Source organism: Oryctolagus cuniculus, chromosome 9 (assembly GCF_051225735.1).
Source record: "Oryctolagus cuniculus isolate XC-2025 breed Fujian yellow rabbit chromosome 9, ASM5122573v1, whole genome shotgun sequence".
NCBI classification, from domain to species: domain Eukaryota; kingdom Metazoa; phylum Chordata; class Mammalia; order Lagomorpha; family Leporidae; genus Oryctolagus; species Oryctolagus cuniculus.
The window spans coordinates 88,078,127-88,089,183 of record NC_142875.1 but is presented as its reverse complement, the minus strand read 5'-3'; the positions used below and the strand labels follow the sequence as shown (position 1 = coordinate 88,089,183).

The window sequence follows — 11,057 nt, the reverse complement described above, 5'->3', positions numbered from 1 at the left end:
CTTTCACTTCCACATGTGACAAGGACCAGGTGACATTTGTGTTCCTGTTTCTGGCTTATTTCCGTTAATTTAATAATATTTTGTTCTTTTTTGTCTAATGTCTAAATGAAGTTCCCCTGTCCATTTTTTTCATTGATGGACAGCTAGATTGATTTCAAATCATGGCTGCAGTGAACTGTGTTATAGTGGCTGTGTTATGGGAAAATTGCTGTATCTTTGATATGCTCTTCTCCTTTCCTTCTAATAAAATTTCCTTATTATATAAAGCCAAGAGCAAGATAACTCTCAAATGGTAGGTCAATTTTTATCTTTATTTTAAATTTCTGTTATTTATTTGAAAGAGTTACAGTAGATGTAGAGACACAGAGAGGTCCTCCATTAGCTGGTTCACTCTACAGATGATTACAAAGGCCAGAGCTATGCCATTCTGAAGCCTGGAGACAGGAGCTTCCTCTGGGTCTCCCACATGGGTGCATGGGTCCAAGGACTTGGGCCATCTTCTACTGCTATCCCAGGATAGCAGAGAGCTGGATTGGAAGAAGAGCAGCTGGAACTAGAACTGGCACCCAAATGGGATGCTGGCCCTTCAGGCCAGGGCTTTAACCCACTGCATAACAGCACCGGCCCCAATTTTTATCCTTTTTAAGGAATGACCATACTGTTCTCCATAACATTTGTACTAATTTGTGTTTTCACCCACCATATATGGAGGTTTTCTTTTCCCATATGCTCTCTAGCATTTGTTATTTTTTTCATTTTGGCATAAAGATGATATAGTATTGTTCATGTTTTTGTGTATTTTGAAATCAGTTAATTTGTTTACTAAATATTTGATTATTTGAAAGGTGGATTTAGAGAGAGAGGGAAAGACAGAGATAGCTTTCATCTGCTGGCTCACACCCCAGAGAGTTTCAAAGGTTGAGCCTGGGGCATGCTGAAGTCAGGAGCTTCATCCAAGTCTCCCACGTGAGTGGCAAGGACCCAAGTCCTTCTTCCATCTTCTGCTGGTTTCCCAGGTGTTTAGCAGTGAGCTAAATTGGAAGTGGAGATTCCAAACTCAAAGTGGAACTCACATGATATGCTGGCCTCACAGATTGCAGCTTACCCCACTTAGCCACAATGCCAGCCTCTCGATCAATTTAATTCCTCAAAAATAGGTCAGTAATGTTGGCATCTATCTCATTTTGTTTCTTCTCTGTTATTATTCAACTTACTGATGTCTTATTTTTGTTCACATTATTCCTCTCAATTGCTCTGCCTGAGGTGAGTAGGGCTGCTGTGTTGCTTAACTGCAGTGTATGCTTTAGATTGCTCATTTACTGAGTGCATGTCATTCACATAGCACTTCATTGAAGTTCTACTATGTCCCAAATCCTCTTCTAGGCACAGAATTCAGACCACTTTTCTCTTAGGCCTAGATCTTGCCTTTGACATACTACTTGGAATTTAGTAGCTCATGAAATCTGCAGACTGCATAAATTAATGAGTATTGTGAGGGCTGTGCTTTTGTGGAGGAACTTCATAAGAGACCAAAGGAATAAAATAAATCAAAAGTATCCACAGTATATAGAATGTATACTATTTTACAAGTCACAGAGAAGAGGAAGAAGAAGGAAAGTAGTGAGACTAGAAAGTTTGTGGCAAGACTAACAGGCACTGGTCGAGAACTTAATAAGCCCATTAGGAAAGCAGTAAGGTTTCTTTACCTCCCTGTAGACTGCTCTCCAGAGGTGAACAGGGTCCTCTAAACCCACTTGCTGCACACACAAAAACCTGAGTGCTGTATTCTCCCACAGGTGTTGGAGACTGATATTGTGTTCTGATTTATATTTACATAATGGCTAGTGACATCGGGCATATTCACATGTTTTGACCATTTACATTTCTTCTGAGAAATGTCTATTCAGATCCTTGCCTGTTTCTTCACTGTATTTTTTGGAGTTTTTCCAATTTATGTCAATGTTCTGGAAATCTGTAAACATTCAGAGTTTTAATTTTTACTGCCATTCTGTTCATTGTATCTACACTCTGATGTTTACTTTGTTGTGAAGAAGTATCTTAGTTTGATATACTCAAATGTCTCTGTTTTTACTTTTGTTACTATTGCTTTTGGAATCTTACCCAAAAGCTATTGTCTGTTGACAATATTTAGAGTTTCCCTATGTTTACATGGGTTTTGGTCTTATGATTAGATTTTTAATTCACTGTGAGTTCACTTCCACATAGTGTAAGAGATGTTGGAGTCTATTTTCAGGCTTCTACATATGGATAATCAAGTTCCTCTGCACCACTTGTGAAAGAGATTCTTCTTTCTCCAGTTCATTTTAGTTCCTTTGTTAAATATGAGTTGCTGGTAGAAATTTGGGTTTATTTCTATGCTACCTATTCTTTTCCATTGAACTATGTGTGTGTTATTATATCAGTGCTAACACTTCTTTTTTTTTGCAGTTTATTTATTTATTTGAAAGGCAGAGTTACAGAGAGGTAGAGGCAGAGAGAGAGAGGTCTTCCATCCAATGGTTACTCCCCAAATGGCCACAATGGCTGGAGCTGTGTTGATCTGAATCCAAGTGTCAGGAGCTTCTCCCAGGTCTCCATGCAGGTGCTGGGGCCCAAAGACTTTGGCCATTTTCTACTTTTTTCTCAGGCTATAACAGAGAGGGGTATAAGAAGTGGAGCAGCTGGGAAACATACTGGCACCCATATGAGATGCTGGCACTGCAGACAGTGACTTTACCTGCTTTGTCATAGTGCTGACCATTGTAATATGTCTTAAAATATGGTGTGATGTCTCCAGCTTTTTTTATGCTTTATAATATTGCTTTAGCTGTTAAGCATCTCTCATGTTTCTATATGAATTTTAGCATCATTTTTTCTAGCCCTGAGAAGAACATCGTTGGTATGTTGATTGGGATTGCATTCAATTTGCAAATTGCTTTTGGTAGTATGGACATTTTCATATTCTTCTTCCCATTCACAAACATAAGTTTTCTCTGAGACTGTCAAAAAGTCTTGACAAAAATTGGACTTTATTACACAAAAATTGATCACTTTTTGGGATCATTTAAATCCATATTTTTGCACTAATATTTGATAAATAATGAAAAACTTTCTCTGAGCATTTTAGTAGGAGAAATTAAAATATTTATTTTATCAATTTCTTCAAATATTGTTTAGATGTAATATTCAAATATTGTTTAGAGCCATTGTCTGTATTCCCTCTAAATTAGGATCTTTTTGCTTTTTGCCTGTTAAACTTGTCCCTTGATTCAACAACCCTTTTTAATGTAATATAAACTGAAAATGTCATTTCATAAGCTATAAAAAGACAGAGAAGGAAAAAGAAGGGAGGGAGGTTGAGTATATAATTATGTTCTCTGAATTCTTTCTATAAACCATATTGAATCTTTTAAAAGCCAATTAAAATTAAAACTCTAAATTGGACCATTATGGCCAATATTTAAAACAAGTGATTAAGAACTGTAGATGTCTTCAATTTTGATTATCATTCTTATTTAGAATATCTGAAAGAAATCTGGTTTCTCACTTTAAAATATACCAGTGTATTAGAATTCAGTATTAAATGACTTTGTTTAAAAGTGTTATTTAATCTATTGCTTTAAGTGGTAATACTATGGCCATTGTAAAACAAAATCCTTATCATTTTTCATAAAACAGAAAGGGCCTTTAAAACATCATCACTAAAAATATTAAGAGACCTAAAATATAACATTCTTAAAACCCAAGTGATACCATTCAAAATTTTCAAATATGCAGGGATAGTTTGTGTCAAGTAACTAAATAATTGTTAAGTGTATGTATGTAATAGCTTCTATAAAATCTTTTGGCAAGGGCTGGCACTGTGGCATAGTGGGTGAGGCTGCCACCTGCAGTGCTGGTATTCCATAGGGGCATCAGTTCAAGACCTGGCTGCTCCACTTCCTATCCAGCTCTCTGCTCTGGCCTGGGAAAGCACTATAAAATGGTCCAAGTCCTTGGGCCCCTCCACCTGCATAGGAGACCAGGAAGAGGTTCCTGGCTCCTGCCTTCCAGTCGGCACAGCTCCAGCCATGGAGGCCAACTGTGGAGTGAACCAGTGAATGGAAGACCACTCTCTCTGCCTCTCCTTCTCTCTCTGTGTAATTCTGACTTTCAAATAATATAAATAAATCTTTAAAAAATTCTTTTGGCAAATAGATGAAGCTATTTGTTATACATTTCAAATAAATAGCAAACATACTAGAAAAATATATTGAATAAAATTTAAGCAACTCATAGCTATACACAGAAATTTCTTACCATAACAACATAGCAACCACTAAATTTCCAAACTTAATTTTCCACAACTTAGAATCTTTAACTCCAGAAGGAGTACTAAATGGACAGAACATGGCCTATGTATCAGGATACCTAATTCTAATACAGAATTATCCCTGCTACAACTTACCTATGTGACCTTGAGCAATTCACTTTACTTCTCTGGGCCTTGGCATTTAGCATCCTCATGTGATAAAGGAGGCTTGGATAAGATCAGTTGTACTCAAGATAGACTTCAGTGATCTCTCAGTTTCCAAACAGGCACCTTAAGGGAAAGTAAAACTTTAGATCAAAGCTTACACTTTTAAAGATAAATATATTTTAAACTGTTTCTACAACTAGTACAAAACAACACATTCAAATGTGTACCATGCCACTTTTCAATATTTGGGAATAATTAATGCATCATTTTAGAGCATTGTCTTGAGGCCAGTGCTGTGGTGTAGCCAGTAAAGCCACTGCATGCAGAGTGGGCATCCCATATGGTTCAAGACCTGGTTGCTCCAATTTCCATCCAGCTCTCTGCTATAGCCTGGGAGAGCAGTAGGAAGTTGGCCCAAGTCCTTGGGCCCCTGAATCTGCATGGGAGACCCTGAAAAGGTCCTGGCTCCTGGCTTCAGATTGGCATATCTCTGACCTTTTAGGCCATCTGGGGAGTGAACCAGCAGATGGAGGACCTCTCTCTCTCTTCCTCTTGTTCACTATCTGTGTAATTCTGACTTCCAAATAAATAAATAAATAAATAAAACTTTTTTAAAAAATCAAAAGAATATTGTCTTGCACACAGTGAACCACTAAGTACAAGATATTATTAGTAATATTATATTGAAATATTGAAATAAACTAGGCAATAAGCCTTAAGATGCTAATTAATACCAAGAAATATAATCTCAAATTTCTGTGTTCAACAAGGTAGTCTCTTTTTCACTACTAACTTTATACTGAATAAGATATTTTTGTATTTTGTTAAGAGTAAATTTATCGGGGGACAACGCCGTGGCTCACTTGGTTAATTCTCTGCCTGTGGTGCTGGTATCCCATATGGGCAAAGGGTTCTAGTCCTGGTTGCTCCTCTTTCAGTCCAGCTCTCTGCTATGGCCCGGGAAGGCAGTGGAGGATGGCACAAGTGCTTGGGCCCTGCACCCACATGGGAGACCAGGAGAAAGCACCTGACTCCTGGCTTCAGATGGGCACAGCTCCAACTGTGGTGGCCATTTGGGGAGTGAACCAATGGAAGGAAGACCTTTCTGTCTTTCTCACTGTCTATAACTCTACTTGTCAAATAAAAAAATTATTAGTTTTTCATAAAAACTGCAGTATTGAAAAGGTTCTAAAATCCCTCTAATTCTAAATGTCTGTGACTCATTAGCACATATTGCATTCTTTACATCTGGGTAATCATGATAATTCACTTTTAAATGATTAACAGATCTGCTGTTATATATAAACACATCCTTTTCTGAAAATCATACAATAAGCAGGCTGCATACTTTACTTCAAGTAAAACTGCCATATCCAGTCCTACAATTGTAAATAAGACAGTTTCAATTGTTCAGCATTATCAATTATAAATTCAATAGCATAGCAATAGTCATAAGAATAAAGGGGCTGATGCTGTGGCGTAGCAAGTAAAGCTGTGGCTTGCAGTGCCGACATCCCACATGGGTGCCAGTTCAAGTCCTGGCTACTCAAATTACTATCCAGCTTTTTAGGCAAGTAAGACTTACTATCCAGCAGTAGAGGATGGCCCAGGCCCTTGGGCTCCTGCACCTGCATAGGAGACCCAAAAGAAGCTGCTGGCTCCTGGCTTTGGATTGGCACAGCTCCAGCCATTGTGGCCAAATGGGGAGTGAACTAGCGGTTGGAAGACTGCTCTCTTTCTCTCTCTCCTTTTCTGTGTGTGTAACTCTGACTTTCAAGTAAAATAAATAAATCTTTTTAAAAAATGACTAAATAAAAAGGAAGATGAAGATTACAAAAATTGTTTAACTTTTATTTAATAAATATAAATTTCCAAAGTACAGCTTTTGGATTACAGTGGCTTCCCCTCCCCCATAACTTCCCTCCCACCCATAACCCTCCTATTTCCTGCTCCCTCTCCCATCCCAGAATATTACAAAATTGTATGAAGGACATTTGTACAGTAAACAAATATACTGATTTCTAATGTAATATTTGAATACTTGAAGCAGGAAGGCTAAGTGCTTCTTTGCCAAAATAAAATATTTTGTTCAGTGTAAAACCCATTTGCCATCCTAATACACAAAGGGATTTGGGGCAATAAAGAAAAAAGAAGTCCACACATGCAGAAATTTTAAGCAAAACAAAATAGAGAATGTATTTAGTTTCATGTAAATCACCTGAGAATTAATAGTATTCCACCAATTTCCAACAAATATTTTTAACTTTAATGAATGAATGAATTTTCAGTTACATAACAGAAAACTTCTACCCTCTCCCATAAAACTGAAAGAGAAACTTTTTAAAAGTAAAAACGGATGAAAGAATTCTGCAATACATGTTAATGCTAAGTAGCCCAGCAGAATTTATTTAGAAATACAAAACATACACACAGAAAATAAATACATTAAAATCTTACTGAATAGTTCAGTAATAGTGCAGGATCCAATATAGTGTGCCAAAGATTCTGGATTTCCCAGTCACTTTGTATAGGAAATGATTTGCTTTGCTATGTAGCATGTAACTTTAGATTCCTGAACACCTCCACTTTGCTTCTTACCCTGAGTCCCAACAAATACAGGAACACAGCTGTCGAATCATTCATTTTCTGGATTTGGGAATATCAAAGAATTAATGAGTATAGAAAGTTGTACAGCAGAGACCAAGAATATCCAAGGGAGGTCAGGAAAATCAATTGAACAAGTCAAAATACTATGAATGTATACTCCCACAAAGACTAGAACTCGGTGTGCCTGCACTGCAGGTGGAGGATTAGCCTATTGAGCCATGGCACCTGCCTCCAATAAGTCATAACCTGGGATGCAACCAAATTTAACAAGGATACTCAATAGGAATTTTAGAATTCCAAAATACGTATCAGAATAAAAATAAATACTTTACTTGGTACACCTCATTTTAACTATACTATTGTCTAAATTTCCAATTGTCAGATGTACTAAAAAAATCCCAGAAGCAGCAGAGTTGGTCCAACATGATGAGGAATAAAATGAAGTTTTTCAGTTACAACTTGCCTAGAGAAAATGAGAATTTGCAGATCCCAGATTAAAATAACCAAGAAGGCCCAATAAAAGAAAACTCAATGTCTTCATACACTAACATTTATAACCTCAGATTTATTTAACAAAAAGGTGATTATTCCAGCTATATCCCATTAGGTAGCCCAATTTTACCTGCTGAATCCAGTAAAAAAAAAAAAAGCACCTCATGATATATTACTAAAATCATATTGCTATATGCCATCCACCATGTCCACTGTACCTTATACCTAATGTTAACAGATCTGATGAAAATCAATAGATGAATGATGTGTCTTAACCAAGTGTGGCAAGTGTGTTTTGTTCAAAGATTTGTTCAAAGTCAAAATACTATGAATGTATACTGAATGCTCTGTTTTTAATATGTCTTTCTTACCTAAAAAGACATGAGTGCTATTGCTCTCTCTCTTAATACAACTAAGGAGAAGATATCACCAATGCTTGAGTAAAATGAATAGACAGCAGAGCTAGTACAAAATCCCAAAAATCCAAAATAGAAAAACTGGATATGCACTCCTTACACACATCCTGAAGTGGCAATGAAGTAGAACAAATCTAAAATTAGAAAATTCTTTTTTTAAAGATTTATTGATTTATTTGAAAGTCAGAGTTACACAGAGAGAGGCAGAGAAGAGAGAGGGGTCTTCCATCCACTGGTTCACTCCCCAGTTGGCTGCAATGGCACCAATCCAAAGCCAGGAGCAAGGAGCTTCTTCCAGATCTCCCACATGGGTGCAGGGGCCCAGGACTTGGGCCATCTTCTACTGGTTTCCCAGGCTATAGCAGAGATCTGGATCCATATGAGATGCCAGCACTGCAAGTGGTGGCTCTACCCACTATGCCACACTGCTGGCCCCAAAAATTCTTGTCAAATTAAGAACATTTAACCTTTGTTTTAGAATGAATTATTAAAATATCCAAACTGGGGGAATACATAATTTCTTTCTTTAGAAATCAGAAGAGAAAAAGAACACTTAAAGGCTACTGTGACACCACACAGAAAGAATGGAGAATCATGACCTCAATTAGCCTAGGGTCAGAATAAAAGGGAGGGAAATAGGAACAACTGAATTAAGATGAATAAGCTTTGACAGCTGAGAGAATCTGAATGTAAAGAAAAAGCATGCAGTTAACTGAAACAATAGAGATAAGTCTGAGAGGAAAAAACATTGTTAAGACATATTAATGAGGCCAGAGCTGTGGCTTAGTAAAGTAAAAAAAAAAAAATCCAAAATTTGTTTTTAAATTATATAATTAAAAAGGATAAAAAAAGATGTTCAATCTTACATCTCTACAGCATAAGATATACATCAATTTTCCCAGGTTCTATTTGCATTTATTAACAAAGTTTCATGGGTATAATCAGTGTAGTGGCTGCAATAAGTCTTTCTATAAAAATTATTTTTTTTATTTTGACAGGCAGAGTGAACAGTGAGAGAGAGAGAGACAGAGAGAAAGGTCTTCCTCTTTCTGTTGGTTTACCCCCCAGTGGTCCCTGTGGTCAGTGTGCTGTGGCTGGCACACTGCGCTGGTCCAAAGCCAGGAGCCAGGTGCTTCCTCCTGGTCTCCCATGCAGGTGCAGGGCCCAAGCACTTGGGCCATCCTCCACTGCACTCCTGGGTCATAGCAGAGAGCTGGACTGGAAGAGGAGCAACTGGGACAGAATCTGGCGCTCCCACCAGGACTAGAACTCGGTGTGCCTGCGCTGCAGGTGGAGGATTAGGCTATTGAGCCGTGGCACCTGCCTCCATTATTGGGATGCAACTAAATTTAACAAGGATACTCAATAGGAATTTTAGAAGAATTCCAAAATATGTATCAGAATAAAAATAAATAAACACTTTACTTGGTACATCTCATTTTAACTATACTCTTGTCTAAATTTCCAATTGTCAGATGTACTAAAAAAATCCCAGAAGCAGCAGAGTTGGTCCATCATGATGAGGAATAAAATAAAGTTTTTCAGTTACAACTTGCCTAGAGAAATTGAGAATTCGCAGATCCCAGATTAAAATAACCAAGAAGGCCCAATAAAAGAAAACTCAATGTCTTCATACACTAACATTTATAACCTCAGATTTATTTAACAAAAAGGTGATTATTCCAGCTATATCCCATTAGGTATCCCAATTTTACCTGCTGAATCCAGTAAAAAAAAAAAGCACCTCATGATATATTACTAAAATCATATTGCTATATGCCATCCACCATGTCCACTGTACCTTATACCTAATGTTAACAGATCTGATGAAAATCAATAGATAAATGATGTGTCTTAACCAAGTGTGGCAAGTGTGTTTTGTTCAAAGCTTTTCCAAAAACCCCTCAGTCTCAGTTTACCTTCACCTTGAAAAGACACTTCTGAGGTTTACAAATCAGTCCAGCTTCTTTGGGCCTCCCTCCAATGAAAGGGGCTAAAATCCACCAAAATAAACTCTAGGCACTGTCCTTGTGCTCCCAGTGACTTTTTCACTCTAGGGGCTCACAAACCTTCTAAATTCTTTACATCACCTGTGATGTCCATTAGTTCTCAAAGACTATGATGCAAGTAATTTCCCCTCTTGGAACCTTGTTACTAACTGTGCTGTATGAGAAATGAAGTCTCCTACACACCTTGTGCTTACGATTCTCCAAACCATGTTGTCTGCTAGGACTTTGGCCATGAATATAGGACAGCAATACCTGAACATGATTACTGAGATCTCCTTAATAAAGGATAGACTGGGGCCAGCACCGTGGTGCAGTGGTGTAATTCTTTACCTGCAGTGCTGGCACCCCTTATGTGCACCAGTTCTAGTCCCCATTTCCCCTTTTCCCATCCAGCTCTCTGCAATAGCCTGGGAAAGCAGTAGAAGCTATTCCAAGTGCTTTGGTCCCTGCCAAAATGTGGGAGAACTGGAAGCTCCTAGCTCAGATTGGCCCAGCTCCAGACATTGCAGTCATTAGGGGAGTAAATGAGCATATGGAAGACCTTTCTCTCTGTCTCTTCCTCTCACTGTCTGTAAGCACACCTGTCAAATAAATAAATAAATTCTTTATATATGTATTTACATTTATTTCTATATATTTATGTATATAAATATATTCGTATATAAAATATATTATAATTTATAATATATTATATAATATATAATAATTATAAACAGATAATATTATATAATTTATTATATGTATTATATATATGTAATATATATATATATATATATTATTGAGATGACTTCAATAGCCAGAGTGTGGCCAGGTTGAAGCCAGGAGCTTCTCCTCCGATGTGTGTGGCAGCAACCCAGGCACTTGGACCATCTTTCACTGCTTTTTCAATCCATTGGTAAGGAGCTGGATCAGAAATAATTATATATTTAGATATAAATAATAAATTTATATGCAATAATTTTATATAATTATATATTATATATTTATAATAATTATATGTAATTCTATATTATATATAGAAATATATAATACAATATGTATTATAATATATAAATATATAAATATATATATATA

At 37.0% G+C, this 11,057-nt stretch overlaps 1 long non-coding RNA gene across 2 annotated transcripts in view; it reads right to left on the bottom strand.

Moving 5' to 3' along the window:
* Positions 1–332: 332 nt before the first annotated feature.
* The window catches only part of LOC149124657 (uncharacterized), a 67,970-nt gene continuing 57,245 nt past the window's right edge, over positions 333–11,057 (bottom strand). The window contains exons 2-3 of one of the 2 annotated variants that reach the window (XR_016213754.1): positions 4,448–4,582; positions 333–527 (exon numbers count right to left, since the gene is read on the bottom strand). This is a non-coding gene — a long non-coding RNA (uncharacterized LOC149124657). Of the gene's footprint in view, positions 528–2,479; positions 2,649–4,447; positions 4,583–11,057 lie in introns of those variants that run through there. The other variant, XR_016213755.1, reaches the window with a different exon arrangement.